Source organism: Arachis duranensis, chromosome 10 (assembly GCF_000817695.3).
Source record: "Arachis duranensis cultivar V14167 chromosome 10, aradu.V14167.gnm2.J7QH, whole genome shotgun sequence".
In the NCBI taxonomy this organism is placed as follows: domain Eukaryota; kingdom Viridiplantae; phylum Streptophyta; class Magnoliopsida; order Fabales; family Fabaceae; genus Arachis; species Arachis duranensis.
The window spans coordinates 81392447-81410635 of record NC_029781.3 but is presented as its reverse complement, the minus strand read 5'-3'; positions in this window follow the sequence as shown (position 1 = coordinate 81410635).

The window sequence follows — 18189 nt, the reverse complement described above, 5'->3', positions numbered from 1 at the left end:
AATTTTTTCTTTCCAGGTCCGATTTCTACATCAACAATGAGAGAAGAGAAGAGAAGGTGGAATTGGAGGTGAGTGGGGCACGAGTAGAATGAGAGTGAAAGGGATGGTATTTCTTTATCAAGGATAGGATACAAACAGGGGTTGGGAATGCATGCATATTTGACGCATGGTATGCAGTATGTAAATTAGACGGTTTGATTTGTGCATCTGCAATGTATATAATCAGACCGTCTGATTACTCTCCCCCCAATCGGACCGTCCGATTTATTAATCACAGTCGTCACATCTTGGTTATATACCCTGCACTCCCATAACCATGCTATACACCACTCCAATCTCAATATCAAAATTTAAAAAGTGACACGAGAGCTATTTTTTTCTCCTCTTCCGTTATTCTCATTGTCGTTGTCTTTATTTTTTTGTATATTTTTTTTGTTGTTGCTTCTGCCACTATTATTGTTGTTTTAATTTTTTTCTCTCTTCTTTTAATTCTTCTTTATTATTATCATTATTGTTCTTATTATCTTCATCTTTTTTTTTTCTATACATGTTTAAAAATTAGAGCACAGAAATATTAGTGCACAGTACAGAATTTGAGTATATAATACAAAAATTTTTAAAAGACTATATATCTAAAACATTGATACCTAATTAACAAAATACGCATAACATATAAATTTTAATATGCTTTATAAAAATCTTAGCGCATAGCACAAAAAATTTGTTGTATAATACATAAATTTTTGAAGAATCACATATTTAAAAGATTAACTCACCCAACTAACAAATATATTTGCAGCAAAAATTTTTATGCTATGTGCAAAAATATTTGTGTTATGTGAAAATATTTATATGATATATACAATGCAAAAATATTTGTGTTATGTGAAAATATTTATATGATATATACAAAAACTTCTATATTATACTGATAAATTTATATTATGTACAAAAATTTTTGTATACATATACAGAATTTTTTATATTATATCAATAAATTTTTGTACTCTCCATAAAAAATATGTGTACTATAGAAGTACAAAAAAGAAGAAATGGCGACGTATGTATGCACTTTTTTCGTTGGAGTTATGAAATTTAGTTAGATTTAATTAAAAAACGTTTATACATGTAGCATCGTTGTAAAATAAAATAAAATTTTTGTTATTATTAATTTAAAAGTTTAATTACTCTATTGGTCTCTATAGTTTTGCGAAATTTTTAATTAAGTTCCTATACTTTTTTTCCTTTTAATTGAGTTATTGCACCATTTTTTTAAATTGGGTCCCTACACTTTTTTTGTCCTTTTATTTAGGTCCCTGTACTATTTTTTTTTTAGTTTGATTCCTATACAATTAAGCCAATTGCTGCCAAAAGAGACCTAATTGAAACAAAAATTTAGTGCAGAGACTCAATTAAAAAGAAAAAAATATAGAAATATAATTAAAAATTTTACGAAACTATAGAGACCAATAAAGTAATTAAACCTAATTTAAATATAAGAAAATATAAGAATATTGGTTATTAATATTTTTATATTAATATAAATTACATTCTTCTATAATAATTTGTGTTTTAGTTTTGATATATTATAAAAAATATAAAATGTTGTACACAATCGTTTAATCACACATATATTCCTTTAAATAATTATTCACTTATTCGATATAATTTTTTTTGCGACATAATGTTATGTAATTGAATGCACATTAAAAATTATTTTTTAGTATATTAAATTAAATTCTTTAATCTATTGATAGTATTAGTTTTTTATATTTATTGTTTAGCTAAAGTCAACTGTTTACAATTTAAGTGAAATGATATTTTATATTAGCAGTGTACATAAAATAAATACTCTTCTTAATATATATAGTTATAGTTATAGTTTGTTGCTGTCCGGGATATATATACCTCGAGTTATGCCAATTGTGGAAGTGTTTAAAAGCAAGTGATGTTTATCAAACTTTTGAAGTTATTACATAATTATACCAATGGTCAACGCTCAATCCGCAATCATGCTATTTTAAAAAAAAAAAAACAATATATACCCCGAATAAGTTATATTAAACGTACTTATTTATACTAATGTGTATGAGATCATTTTGCCACTCATACAGATTATCTATCATTAAATTTGATATAAAAAGAAAGTTACAACTACTTTATCATTTTACAAATTTCTTGACTTTATATTTAAAATTTTGAGAAAAAGACACATTAATTTCTGATTTTTTTAGTCTATATATAGACATTTAATTATTAAAGATTTAAAAATATATTTAAATTTTTTATTTTTTTAAAATCTGAACACATCAATTTTTGGATTTAATTTGTTCTATTTTAAAAATTTTTTTATTTGTGTATCTATATCATTCAGGTTAATTAGTACAACGAGAATTACATTTGATTTTTCGTTGAGTTTGACAGATTTAAGTGAACATGAGACATCAATATATCCAAATTTTAAAAAATAAAAAACTTAAATGTAATTTCAAATTTTCGAAAATTTAAATGTTCAAAAATTAAAAGGCCAAAAATTTATTTGTTATTTTCTCTAAAATTTTTATTGCAAAAAATTAGTTTCTATAACGTTGTGATATATTTAGTAATTATTGATAAATTATCCTTTTACTAAAATTCTAAAATTTACCTTATTTTTTCTTTTTTTTTTCAATTAATATTATATTTCTCCTTAAACTTGATAACAGTGTTATTTTCATCATTTTCATCAAATATACCTCTTTTTCTCTAATTCAAAAAAAAAAAGCTAATGCATTAGTGGGAGCATATTAAACTATTATATTATCACAAAAAATATTAAATTATTATCCAAATAATAATAAGACAAAATAGAATAAGTATTTTAATATTCATATCTGCCTCAAATATTAATTAATTATTTTATTATTCATGCCATTATTAATTACCTACAAGAATTTTATTTATGATGTAAATCCATATTTGTCATATAGACTCATATTCTCTTGCTTCTCTCCGAACGTAATATCTTTTATTCTGATTTTTATGGCATCTTTTTTCTTTAAAATATAATCTATGATTTATGAACATAAATGCAAAATACTAAAAATATCTTAACTTAATTGATTAAAAATGGTGATTGAATTTAAAAGAAATTAAAATTTTAAAATTAGAAAAAGAAATGTATTTAGTGGAAAGGATAAAAATGACCCTGTTATCAAATTTTAAGAAAAATATAGTATTAATTGAAAAAAAAGAACATAATATAAATTTTAAAGCTTTGGAAAAAAGATAATTTATCAATAATTACTATATATATCACAAAAAATAATTTATTTTTTATTGAATAATTCTTCACATACAAGCGTTTTTTTATACAAGTTTTTACAAGTCATTTATATTAACGCGCTTCAAACCGTTATTGTACGTTTTTCACTGCACATTCTTATTTTTCTTGCTGCATGTTCTTCTTCCTCTTCCTCTTCTTCTTCTTCTTTTCTTTCATTTCTTGCCTTCTCTTTCTCCTTCTTCATTTACGTACTTTACTCTCTATTTTCTTTCTTCGTTATTCTCGATTTCTATTGTTTTTTGACATCAAGCTCTGAAATTGTTTTTGAAGAAGAAGAAGCAGCAGAAGATGAGGAGAAGAAAGAGAAAGAGTTCTGAATTATGCATAAGGTATACTTCAACGAATTTTGGGTGTATTTCTTAAATCCTTTGGGTGTATTTTTGTAATCCTTTAGATGTATTTCTGTAATTCTTTGGGTGTATTTCTATAATCATTTGGGTGAATTCCTATAACCATTTGGGTGTATTTCTGTAATCCTTTGGGTGTATTTCTATAATTGTTTGGGTGTATTTCTGAAGTTCCATTATCTTCAAAACGATTTCAAAGCTTGATTTCAGAAACCATGAAAATTGAAAAAAAAAACGAAGCAAGAATACCAGTGATAAACTGGTACACGAAATCGTGATACACAACTTCGTGCAGCTGACCAGCAAGTGCATTGGGTCGTCCAAGTAATACCTTACGTGAGTAAGGGTCGATCCCACAGAGATTGTCGACTTGAAGCAAGCTATGGTCATCTTTGAAAATCTCAGTCAGGCAGATTCAAATGGATGTGGGGTTTTGATAATTGAAAAACGAAATAGAATAGAAAATAGGATAGAAATACTTATGCAATTCATTGTTGGGAATTCCAGATAAACGTATGAAGATGCTTTGTTCCCTCTGAGCCTCTGCTTTCCTATTGCCTTCATCCAATCATTCATACTCCTTTCCATGGCAAGCTGTATGTAGGTGGATCACCGTTGTCAATGACTACCATCCATCCTCTCAGTGAAAATGGTCCTCTATGGTTTTTCGCATGGCTAATCATCTGTCGGTTCTCGATCATGTCGGAATAAGATCTATTGATCCTTTTGCACACTGTCACTGCACCCAACACTCGTGAGTTTGAAGCTCGTCACAGTCATCCCATCCCAGATCCTACTCGGAATACCACTGATGTTAGGATTTTTACTAGTAAAGAATTTATAAAAATATTCGCGTTGTAGATATAGCTTCTAAACTAACAGAAATCCCTTTGTACAAAAGTTTTGGTTGTCACAAGTAACAAACCCCTTTAAAATTAATAACTGAGTATTTAAACCTCGGGTCGTCTTCTCAAGGAATTGCAGGGAGGTATGTTCTTATTATTGGTTATGAAAAAGTGTGTTTTGGGGTTTTGGATTAAGGTAAAAGGTTAGTTGAATGACAAGTAAAATAAAATAATAATAACTGTAAAATGAACCTTTGGCAAGGTATAAGAACTGGAAGTCCTATCCTAGTTATCCTTATCAATTGTAATGAGAATTGGATTTTTCTCCCACTTTGTTAACCTCTAACTATGAAGGTAAGTTAAGTGGATGAATTAATTTTGATTCCTCAGGTTCTAGTCTTTCCTTGGGAAAAGCCAGAGTTATTGGAACTTGAATTAATGAAATGAAGAAATCCAATTTTCAATCAACAATGAGTTTGATAACTCAAGAGTCACCAATTATTTAACCAAAGCCAAAAAGGGAAACTATCTAAATTAAATAAAAAAGCATTCATAAATAAAACAATCAGAAACTGAAATATCTCAAATAACATTAATTAAGAAAATCAATCTAAACATGGAACATTGAAAATAAATAAATACAAAGAACATTGAACCTGGGATTGAGAGTCACTCCTAAAACTAAGAGAAATCCTAAATCCTAATTTCTAAAAACTCTACCTAAATCCTAAGAGAGAGGAGAGAACCTCTCTCTCTAAAAACTACATCTAAAACATGAAAGTAAATTATTAAAGCATGATGATGAATGGATGCATTCCCCCACTTTATAGCCTCTAATCTGTGTTTTTCGGGCCAAAAACTGAGTCAGAAACAGCCCAAAAATCACTTCCAGCACTTTCTGATCCGTACAGGTCGCAGGCAAGTGACGCGGAGGCGTCGTCCACGCGGCCGCGCGGATTGAAGTTCGCAATTGCGACGCGTCCACGTGGATCACGCGTTCGCGTCACTTAGGCTCCGTTTGGTTGATGTATTTGATGAGACATAGACACAGAGACACAAACATTAAAGACATAGACATAAAATATTTTTATCTATGTATTGTGTTTGGCAAAAATAAAAAACAAGACACATATATTTAAAAAAGACTGAATTACCCTTCGTTCAACCACAAGTTTTATCACTATTACAATACACCTATTATCCCAAACAATGCATGCCATCACCATTAAATTTTTATTTCTTCTAATAATTTTTTATTTCTTCTAATACCATCTTAAATTATCATTTAAATATTAAATATATATTTGTTCTTGAAAAAAAAATAAAAAATTAAAGTTCAGAATTTATCAAAGATTAATCAAAATTTAAATAAATAAAAAAATTAAATGTACAAATTTTTTTTTGAAAAAAATAGAAAAGTAAATTTAGTTGTAGAATCTAAAAGAGAAAGAGAAAAAAAAGATTTGGGAAGATAAGAGGACAAATTTTAAAAACTCAATAAGGGTAAAAGAGTAAAAAATTAGTGTCTCACAAGTTGTGTCTTAATGTCTCACCAAATTGGAGGTACACAAATTTAGTTTCTCCGTGTCCATCCGTGTCCTCCCGTGTTCTTCAAAAATCTGTGTCTCACCAAACCAAACAGCAGACATGTGTCACCGTGTACCACTGTGTCTATGTCTAAGTGTTTATGTCTCAGTAACCAAATGCTATCTTAGCGTTAGGCAACTATAGCATATTATATATCAAATCGAAGCCCCGGACGTTAGCTTTTCAACGCAACTGAAACCGCGTCGTTTGAACCTCTATAGCTAGAGTTATAGCCATTTGAGTGCGAAGAGGTCAGGCTGGACAGCTTAGCAGTTTCTCCAACTTCTTGTATTCCTTCCACTTTTGCATGCTTCCTTTCCATCCTCTAAGCCATTCTTGCCCTGTAATATCTGAAAACACTTAACACACATATCAAGGCATCTAATGGTAATAAAAGAGGATTAATAATAAGCAAATATAAGATCAAAGAAGCATGTTTTCAATCATAGCACAAAATCAGGAAGGAAAATGTAAAACATGCGATTAGTATGAATAAATGGGTAAAGAGTTGATAAAAACCACTCAATTGAGCACAAGATGAACCATGAAATAGTGGTTTATCAACCTCCCCACACTTAAACATTAGCATGTCCTCATGCTAAGCTCAAGAGAACTAAAAGAGTGAAGGGGAATGATAGAATGTATGAAATGCAACCTATCTATATGAATGCAACTACATGCAAAAATGATTCTACCTACTTGGTTAAAAGTAAATAAGTCTTTCAAGAATAAATATGAACTGGATTTCACTAATTCAAATCGCAAAATACAATATAAATAACTTGCAATAAGAAAATAGCTTATGAAAGCAGGGAACATAGAATTAAGCGCTGAACCCTTACTTGGTAGTGTATATCACTCTAACTCTCAAGTGTCTAGGGTCAATTTTCTCAATTCTCTACTAATCTTGCTTTCTCTAGCTTGCTCTTCATCTAACAATCAACAAAAATTTAATGCACCAATACACAAATCAAGAGGTCTTTTAAGGGTTGTAATGGGGTTAGGGTCAAGGTAGGATTGTATTTGGCCAAGTGGACTAAAATTTGAATCCTTAATTATCATAAACTTCCCACTTAAGACAATCCATTTAATTAAAATGCAAAATCCAACTTCCCATTAACTGTGCTTTCCACATGTTCATGCATCCTAACATTGAGTTTAGTACATATGCATTAATACCAACACTTACTTTGGGGCATTTTGTCCCCTTTTATTAATTGTTCTTTTTTTTCTCAATGCATATGATTAAAGTATTGAATGCAATAATATGTGCTCAACTATTATTTTGTACATTTTCACTAAAATATACAACACCCAATTATTCAAACCAAATAATTTCAAACCCAACTTCCCCACACTTAAATCATGAGTACTTTTACTAGTCTAAGCTAACCAAGGATTCAAATTAAGGACATTATTGTTTTCCGCTTAGAGTTAGTAATGAGCTAAAGTAAAGAACAAATGGGTATATTAAGCTCAAATTGGTTTGCAAAGGATAATGAAAGGGTAAGGCCATATGGGTATGTAAGCTTAGTGAAATAAGGCCTCAATCATATAAGTGCATGCATACATCAAACAATGGAAATATAGAATTAAGCAAGACAAATATCACAATTTTAGAGACAAAAACACACACCAAAAATAAAATATTGGTTGATAAAATACAACCAATCAAATAGGCTCAAAATCTCACTGGTTTTGTGTGTTCGAGCTCTAAACCATGTTCCAAAATAAGATTTCTTCAAACAAGTTTTTTCAAAAAAAAGTTTTATTCAAATTAGTGAAATACTATAAAAAATTCTTGAAAAAAAAGAAAATATTACTTCAACCAAGTGGTAAAATATGCACAAAATAAAACAGACATACAATCAAACATGCAAATGCAACAATGAAAAACAAAAATTGGTGTTGCGAAGGGACTAACTAACCCGTGGAGATCGGTATCGACCTCCCCACACTTAAAGATTGCACTGTCCTCGGTGAATGCAAAACTGTATAGGTGGATGGGTTGCTTCAACTGATGCTTTTCTCCAAAGATTGCGCAGATTGACTTGTTTGTCTCCCCTTTTTGAAGTTTTTCCTTTCCCTTCTTTGGTGGCCATCCTGAAAGAAGAGAAAAATAAGGAAAGTAACTTTTAAAGCTAGGGGTTAGGGCAAAGAAAAGAATGGAAAAGGTGGTAATCAATGCACAAGAAGGGATAATGAAGTGAACACATGGTCATGAGTACATGTGGCAAATCAACAATGGAAATATAGCAAGTGCATGTGATGACAAATAAATGCAAGGTATTTATTGGCATATCGGCAAGGGCATGAGTAGCATAGATGAAGCATTCAATATTCAAGTTAAATTACCAAGCCTTTCAAACTAACAACATGTTTGTAATAACAATTATATTTAATTAATAAAATATAAAAAGTGTTTTGTAAAAAGCAGGCATTTGGAATAGTAGATTTAAAAGAAATCTAAAAATAGTGCAAAATGCCATATGGGCGTTTTCACAAACACATAGCATGCATGTTAAATAAGGTATGGAAAATATTAATTAGAACATGCAAGCACCCTTATAATAATATATAATTGTTTAAACAAATCCAAAATAATCCATAAGCAAAATATGGGAAATAATGACCCAAATAAATTTCCAACACCAATTAAAAGAAAAAAGAAGAAAAAGAAAGGAAGGAAGAAAGAAATAAGAAGGGAAAGAAAAGATTTGGATTTGGGGGAGAAAAGAGAAGATATCTTGGCTAATCTGGATAAGCTGTGCGGCGCAGACGACGCGAACGCGGGACTGACGTGTTCGCGCGGTTGGTGCTATCGTCAAGTGACGCGGTCGTGTGAGTGAAGTCATGCTATAGGCACGAGGGCAGCCGCGCGCTCGCGCAACTTTCTGTTCAAAATCTTATTTTGCCAAAAATCTGGGTGACGTGGTCGCGTGGGTGACGCGATCGCGTGGATGGCCATTTTTTGAAAGACGACGCGGCCGCGTGGGGCACGCGTTCACGTGGGAGGGCTTGGGCTTCTAGTACGAGTTCAGCCCAATTCCAGCACAACTTTCGGCCATGCACCTTTTTGACGTCGATTTTCATGGCACGCGGCCGCGTGGGTGACGCGGTCGCGTGGGAGGTCAAAGTTCCACATGACGCGGTCGCGTGGGGTCAAAGTATGCTAAAGGCGTGCCTCCAGCCACGCTCTCGCGTGACTCTCTGTTCAATTCTTTTCTTCCCAATGCACTAGTGACGCGGACGCGTCAGCAACGCTGCCGCGTCGCGTGCGTGTTTTTCCATTTTTTTTAATGTAATATGCAGATGCAAATGCAGTGCTTAATGTGAATGCTATGCATGATTCCAAGTTCAATACAATAAAATAAAATAAATCACAAAAACAAATAAAACTAAATAACATTAAAATTGCAAAATGAACGATCATACCATGGTGGGTTGTCTCCCACCTAGCACTTTTAGTTAGAGTCCTTAAGTTGGACATTTGGTGAGCTCCCTGTTATGGTGGCTTATGCTTGTATTCATCCAGGAATCCCCACCAGTGTTTGTACTTCCAGTAATCTCGGGGTCCCAAACTAGGCATGTAAAGCCCTTAAGAAGCTTCAAACAGATTCTTAGGCTCCCGGGGTGACAAATATCAGAACAGATTCCAGGATCCCAAACCTTACTTTTACACCCGTTTTTGTCTCGATCTGCATTTTTCCAGCCGGGTGAAAGGTGATCTGAATTCTCACTGCAGCGACCAAACAGCTTCCTAGACCCATTCAGTTGAGCTCTATACCAACCTTTGCGTTTAAACATTGAGCTTCCAACCATAATGAACCTGGCAGGACAATTCTTACCACTGATCATCTTCCTCTTACTCTTAATGCCACAAAGAGCTCTATGTTGACCATCCGTCTCCAGTAGTCCATATTCAAGTGGAATTAGAAAGCTAAGGGATATGAATTTTACCCATTTGAATGTTGTGAAGGATGATGGCAACTTAGGGGGAGGTATTTTTAATGAAATTGCAAGCTCCACTCCCTTGTGCTCTTCTCTGATAATTACCACCTCTTTGCAAGCTTCTTCAATTTCAACCTCTTTCTCTTGGTAGCTCTCTTCCTATTCAATCTCATCTTCATTGCTTTCCAAGGGCATGGGAGGTTGTGCTTCTTCTTCTTGAATCTCCATTTCTTGATCAACCTCTTCCAAGTCTTCAACTATGATATGCCTTGGAGGTTGTACACCCTCCTCAGCATCAATTTCAAACGTCTTGGAAAGGGGTTCTATGACTGGACTTTCCCATGGAGGTTCTGCATCTCCTAAACCTTCAACCATTTCTTCCTCTGCAACTATTATGATTTTCTCCACTTGTTCCAATACAAAGCCATGTTCCTCATTGTCCACCGAAGTTTCTAGTGTCTCCTTCATGCTTTGCTCATCTTTTGATTCTCCACATGTAGCCATGGGAGTTCTTTGAGTGCTCAGATATTGGGAAGCTATTTTATTTATGAACTCGCCTAAGGCGGCCGCAAAATTTAGCACACTCTTATTCATCCTTTCTTGCCTTTGAAGAACAACATGAAGTCTGTCATCCATTGGAGGTTGGGGTGGATATGAGGATTCATTGGTTGGGAGAGAGCGTTCATAATAGGAAGGTGGTTCATCTTGATAATGATATGGAGATGGTGAACATTGAGGTGGTGGTTCATGAGAGTAGTTGTGTTGGAAAGGTGGTGGTTCTGTGTATGGTTCATTTGGCTCATAAGGTGGTTGATATGGTGGATACGTGTTAGGGTCATATGGAGGTGAATGGCGAAAAGGGGCTTGTGAGTATGGTGGTTCAAAATTATATTGAGGAGGAGGGGGTTCATAGGCATATGGTGGGTCTTGTTGGTAGTCCAAAGAGTGCTCACCATAGTCATTGCCTTGATATGCATCACAGAGTGGTTGTTGATAGTCCATTGGAGGTGGTTATTGCCATAAGGGTTGATCAAATCCTTGTGGCTCCTCCCATCTTTGATTGTTCCAACCATGGTACATGTTGTCATTATAATCTCCTCTTCCTGCAACATAATTATAACCAGACTCATAGCCAAATGGGTGAGAGTTCATAGTAGTAAGAGAAAATAAAAACAAAAACTAATAAAAAGAAAATATTTTGAAAAAAATTTGATTTTTTTTGAAAAAAATATTTACAATAACCAATAATAAGGCATACGTTTGCAATTTCCCGGCAACGGCGCCATTTTGACGTTAGGATTTTTGCTAGTAAAGAATTTATAAAAATATTCACGTTGTAGATATAGCTTCTAAACTAACAGAAATCCCTTCGTACAAAAGTTTTGGTTGTCACAAGTAACAAACCCCTTTAAAATTGATAACCGAGTATTTAAACCTCGGGTCGTCTTCTCAAGGAATTGCAGGGAGGTATGTTCTTATTATTGGTTATGAAAAAGTGTGTTTTGGGGTTTTGGATTAAGGTAAAAGGTTAGTTGAATGACAAGTAAAATAAAAAAATAATAATTGTAAAATGAACATTTGGCAAGGTATAAGAACTGGAAGTCCTATCCTAGTTATCCTTATCAATTGTAATGAGAATTGGATTTTTCTCGCACTTTGTTAACCTCTAACTATGAAGGTAAGTTAAGTGGATGAATTAATTTTGATTCCTCAGGTTCTAGTCTTTCCTTGGGAAAAGTCAGAGTTATTGGAACTTGAATTAATGAAATGAAGAAATCCAATTTTCAATCAACAATGAGTTTGATAACTCAAGAGTCACCAATTATTTAACCAAAGCCAAAAAGGGAAACTATCTAAATTAAATAAAAAAGCATTCATAAATAAAACAATCAGAAATTGAAATATCTCAAACAACATTAATTAAGAAAATCAATCTAAACATGGAACATTGAAAATAAATAAATACAAAGAACATTGAACCTGGGATTGAGAGTCACTCCTAAAACTAAGAGAAGTCCTAAATCCTAATTTCTAAAAACTCTACCTAAATCCTAAGAGAGATGAGAGAACCTCTCTCTCTAAAAACTACATCTAAAACATGAAAAGTGAATTATTAAAGCATGATAATGAATGGATGCATTCCCCCACTTTATAGCCTCTAATCTGTATTTTTCGGGCCGAAAACTGGGTCAGAAACAGCCCAGAAATCACTTCCAGCGCTTTCTGGTCCGTACAGGTCGCAGGCAAGTGACGCGGAGGCCTCGCCCACGCGGCCGCGCGGATTGAAGTTCGCAGCTGTGACGCGTCCGCGTGGATCACGCGTTCGCATCGCCTAGCATCAAGTCAACTATGGCATATTATATATCAAATCGTAGCCCCGGACGTTAGATTTCTAACGCAACTAGAACCGCGTCGTTTGGATCTCTGTAGCTAGAGTTATAGCCGTTTGAATGCGAAGAGGTCAGGCTGGACAGCTTAGCAGTTTCTCCAACTTCTTGTATTCCTTCCACTTTTGCATGCTTCCTTTCCATCCTCTAAGCCATTATTGCCCTGTAATATCTGAAAACACTTAACACACATATCAAGGCATCTAATGGTAATAAGAGAGGATTAATAATAAGCAAATATAAGATCAAAGAAACATGTTTTCAATCATAGCACAAAATCAGGAAGGAAAATGTAAATCATGCGATTAGTATGAATAAATGGGTAAAGAGTTTATAAAAACCACTCAATTGAGCACAAGATGAACCATGAAATAGTGGTTTATCAACCACAGACAAGGTTTAGACTTTTCGGATCTCAAGAATGTTGCCCATGTGATTCTAGCTTATACCACGAAGACTCTGATTGCACAGAATGGAAGCACTATTGTCAGGAGAGGCAACCATGCATCATGAACTAAGAGGCCAAGAGATACATACTCAAGCTCTTGCAGATAGAATGGAGGTGGTTATCAGGCACGCGTCCATAAGGGGGGATAATGATGAATGTCACGGATCATCACATCCACCAGGTTGAAGTACGAGTGAATATCTTAGAACAAGAATAAGCTTGAATTAAATAGAAAACAGTAGTAATTGCATTGATTCATGAGGAACAGTAGAGCTCCACACCTTAATCTATGGTGTGTAGAAACTCCACCGTTAAAAATACATAAGAACAAGGTCTAGGCATGGCCGAATGGCCAGCCTCCCAAAAGTGATCAAAAGATCAAAAGATGATCAAAAGATAAAAATACAATAGTAAAAGGTCCTATTTATAGAGAACTAGTAACCTAGGGTTTACAGAAATAAGTAAATGGTGCAGAAATCCACTTTCGGGGCCCACTTGGTGTGTGCTTGGGCTGAGCATTAAAGCTTTCACGTGCATAGGCTTCTCTTGAAGTTAAACGCCAGCTCTGGTGCCAGTTTGGGCGTTTAACTCTAGCTTTTATGCCAGTTTGGGTGTTTTACGCCAGAATTTTTATGCTGACTTGGAACGCCAGTTTAGGCCATCAAAACTCGGACAAAGTATGGACTATTAACATTGCTGGAAAGCCCAAGATGTCTACTTTCCAACGCAATTTAGAAAGCGCCAATTGGGATTCTGTAGCTCCAGAAAATTAATTTTGAGTGCAGGGAGGTCAGAATTCAATAGCATCTGCAGTCCTTTTTCAGCCTCTGAATCAGATTTTTGCTCAGGTCCCTCAATTTCAGCTAGAAAATACCTAAAATCACAGAAAAACACACAAACTCATAGTAAAGTCCAGAAATGTGAATTTCGCATAAAAACTAATAAAAATATACTAAAAACTAACTAAATCATACTAAAAACTACCTTAAAATAATGCCAAAAAGCGTATAAATTATCCGCTCATCACAACACCAAACTTAAATTGTTGCTTGTCCCCAAGCAACTAAAAACAAAATAGAATAAAGAGAAGAGAATATACAATGAATTCCACAATATCAATGAAACTTACTCCCAATTAGATGAGTGGGGCTAGTAGCTTTTTGCTTCTGAACAGTTTTGGCATCTCACTTTATCCTTTGAAATTCAGAATGATTGGCATCTATAGGAACTCAGAATTTTAGATAGTGTGACTGATTTTCCTAGTTCAGTACGTCGATTCTTGAACACAACTACTTTATGAGTCTTGGTCATGACTCTAAGCACTTTGTTTTCCAGTATTACTACCAGATACATAAATGCCATAGACACATAACACTCTTTCTGCTTTGGACCACGACTTTAACCACTCAGTCTCAAGTTTTTCACTTGGACCTTCATGCCACAAGCACATGGTTAGGGATAGCTTGGTTTAGCCGCTTAGGCAGGATTTTATTCCTTTGGGCCCTCCTATCCATTAATGCTCAAAGCCTTGGATCCTCTTTACCCTTGTCCTTTTGGTTTAAAGGGCTATTGGCTTTTTCTGCCTGTTTTTTCTTTTTCTTTCTTTCTCTCTTTCCTTTTTCGCCATTTTTTTCACTGCTTTTTCTTGCTTCAAAAATCAATTTCATGATTTTTTAGATTATCAATAACATTTCTCTTTGTTCATCATTCTTTCAAGAGCCAACAATTTTAACATTCATAAACTTCACTATAAAAAATATGCACTGTTCAAGCATTCATTCAGAAACCAAAGAGTATTGCCACCACATTAAAATAATTAAACTAATTTCAAGATAAAATTTTAAATTCAAGTATTTCTTGTTATTTTGTAATTAGGCACATTTTTTTTATTTAAGAGAGGTGAAGGATTCATGGAATTATTCATAGCTTTAAGGCATAGACACTAGACATTAATGATCATGTAATGAAGACACAAACATGGATAGCACATAAAGCATAAAAATTGAAAAACAGAAAGATAAGAACAAGGAAATCAAAAAACGGGTCCACCTTAGTGATGGTGGCTAGTTCTTCCTCTTGAAGATCCAATGGAATGTCTGAGCTCCTCTATGTCTCTTTCTTGCCTTTGTTGCTCTTCCCTCATGGCTATTTAATCCTCTCTAATTTCATGGAGAATAATGGAGTGATCTTTGTGCTCCATCCTTAGTTGCTCCATATTGGAACTCAAATCTCCCAAAGAGGTATTGAGTTGCTCGTAATAGTTGTGTGGAGGAAAATGCATCCCTTGAGGCATCTCAGGGATTTCTTGATGAGGGACTTCCTCATGCTCTTGTTAAGGTCCATGAATGGGCTCTCTTATGTTCTCAATTCTCTTTTTAGTGATGGGCTTATCCTCTTCAATGAGGATGTCTTTCTCTATGACAATTCCAGCTAAATTGCATAGGTGACAGATGAGATGAGGGAAGGCTAACCTTGCTAAAGTGGAAGGTTTGTCAGCAACCTTGTATAGTTCTAGAGGTATAATCTCATGAACTTCCACTTCCTCTCCAATCATGATGCTATGGATCATGATAGCATAATCTACAGTCACTTCAGATCGGTTGCTAGTAGGAATGATGGAGCGTTGGATGAACTCTAGCCATCCTCTAGCCACGGGCTTAAGGTCATGCCTTCTCAATTGAACCGGCTTGCCTTTGGAGTCTCTTTTCCACTGAGCTCCTTCTACACATATGTCCATGAGAACTTGGTCCAACCTTTGATCAAAGTTGACCCTTCTAGTGTAGGGGCGTGCATCTCCTTGCACCATAGGCAAGCTGAATGCCAACCTTACATTTTCCAGACTGAAATATAAGTATTTCCCCCGAACCATTGTGAGCCAATTCTTTGGGTTTGGGTTCACACTTTGATCATGGTTCTTGGTGATCTATGCGTTAGCATAGAACTCTTGAACCAATAAGATTCTGACTTGTTGAATGGGGTTGGTGAGAACTTTCCAACCTCTTCTTCGGATCTTATGTCGGATCTTCGGATACTCATTCTTTTTGAGCATGAAAGGAACCTTAGGGATCACTCTCTTCTTGGCCACACCTTCATAGAAGCGATCTTGATGGACCTTTAAGATGAATCTCTCCATCTCCCATGACTCCGAGGTGGAAGCTTTTGCCTTCCTTTCCTCTTTCTAGAGGTTTCTCCGGCCTTAGGTGCCATAAATAGTTATGGAAAAAAAAAGTAATGCTTTTTCCATACCAAACTTAAAATGCTTGCTCGTCCTCGAGCAAAAGAAGAAAGAAGGGACGGAGAAGAAGAAGAAATAGAGGAGATAGAGGGTGAAGAAAGGTTCGGCCAAGGAGGGGAAAAGTGTGTATGAGGTGTGAAAATGAAGGAGTGATGAGGGGTTTATATAGAGGTGGAGAGAGGGGTAGGGTTCGTGTATTAAGGTTGGGGTTGGGAGGGAAATGATTTGAATTTGGATGGTGAGGTAGGTGGAGTTTTTGAGGAAGAGTGGGTGGATGTGATTGGTGAAGGGTGTTGGGGAAGAGAAATGGAGGTGATTAGAATGTGTGAAGAAGAGAGAGAGTGAGTTGAGGTAGGTAGAAATCCTGTGGGGTCCACAGATCCTGAGGTGTCAAAGATTTCTCATCTCTGCACCATTTTGGCATGTAAACGCCCTCTGAGTGCTAATCATGGCGTTAAACGCCAGATTGCTGCCCATTTCTGGCGTTTAACGCCAGTTTTTATTCTCTTTCTGGCGTTAAACGCCAACTTGGTGCCCTTTTCTGGTGTTAAACGCCAGTCTAGTGCCCTTTTCTGGCGTTAAACGCCCATAATGGTGCCAGACTGGGCGTTTAACGCCCATTTTACTACCCTTACTTGCGTTTAAACGCCAGTAAGCTCCTTCTCAAGGTGTGCTATTTTTAATGCTGTTTTTGAATTCGCTTTGATTTTTGCAGTTGTTTTTGTGACTCCACATGATCATCAACCTAAAGAAAACATAAAATAACAATGGAAATTTGAAAATAAAAATTGGGTTGCCTCCCAATAAGTGCTTCTTTAATGTCAATAGCTTGACAGTGAGCTCTCATAGAGCTTTACAGATGTTCAGAGCATGGTTGGGGCCTCCCAACACCAAACTTAGAGTTTGAATGTAGGGGCTTTGGTTGACTCTGTATTGAGAGAAGCTTTTTATGCTTCTTCTCCATGTGTACAGAGGATGATCCTTGAGCCTTAAACACAAGATAGTCTTCATTCACTTGAAGGACTAACTCTTCTCTGTCAACATCAATCACAACTTTTGCTGTGGCTAGGAAGGGTCTGCCAAGGATGATGGATTCGTCCTTATTCTTCCCAATCTTCAGGATTATGAAATCAGCAGGGATGTAAAGGCCTTCAACCTTCACTAAGATATCCTCTACAAGTCCATAAGCATGTTTCCTTGAATTGTCTGCCATCTCCAGTGAGATTTTTGCAGCTTGTACCTCAAAGATTTCTAGTTTCTCCATTACAAAGAGTGGCATGAGGTTTACACTTGACCCTAGGTCACACAGAGCCTTCTCAAAAGTCATGGTGCCAATGGTGCAAGGTATTAAGAACCTTCCAGGGTCCGGTTTCTTTTGAGGTATCTTTAACTGAGCCAAGGCATTTAGTTCTTTAATGAGCAATGGAAGTTCATTCTCCCAAGTCTCATTACCAAATAATTTGGCATTCAGCTTCATGATTGCTCCAAGGTACTTAGCAACTTGCTCTTCAGTAATATCTTCATCCTCCTCAGAGGAAGAATACTCATCAGAGCTCATGAATGACAGAAGTAGGTTCAATGGAATCTCTATGGTCTCTATATGAGTCTCAGATTCTCTTGGTTCCTCAGAGGGAAACTCTCTTGTGGTCAGTGGACGTCCCATGAGGTCTTCCTCATTGGGAATCATTGCCTTTCCCTCTTTCACAGGTTCGGCCATGTTGGACATGGTTATGGCCTTGCACTCTCTCTTGAGATTTTCTTCTTTATTGCTTGGGAGAGTGCTAGGAGGAGTTTTAGTGACTCTCTTACTCAGCTGACCCACTTGTGCCTCCAAATTTCTAATGGAGGATCTTGTTTCATCCATGAAACTTAGTGTGGTCTTAGATAGATCAAAGACTATGGTTGCTAAGCCAGAGCGATTCTGCTCAGAGTTCTCTATCTGTTGCTGAGAAGATGATGGGAAAGGTTTGCTATTGCCAAACCTATTTCTCCCACCATTATTATTATGGAAGCCTTGTTGAAGCTTCTGTTGATCCTTCCATGAGAAATTTGGGTGATTCTTCT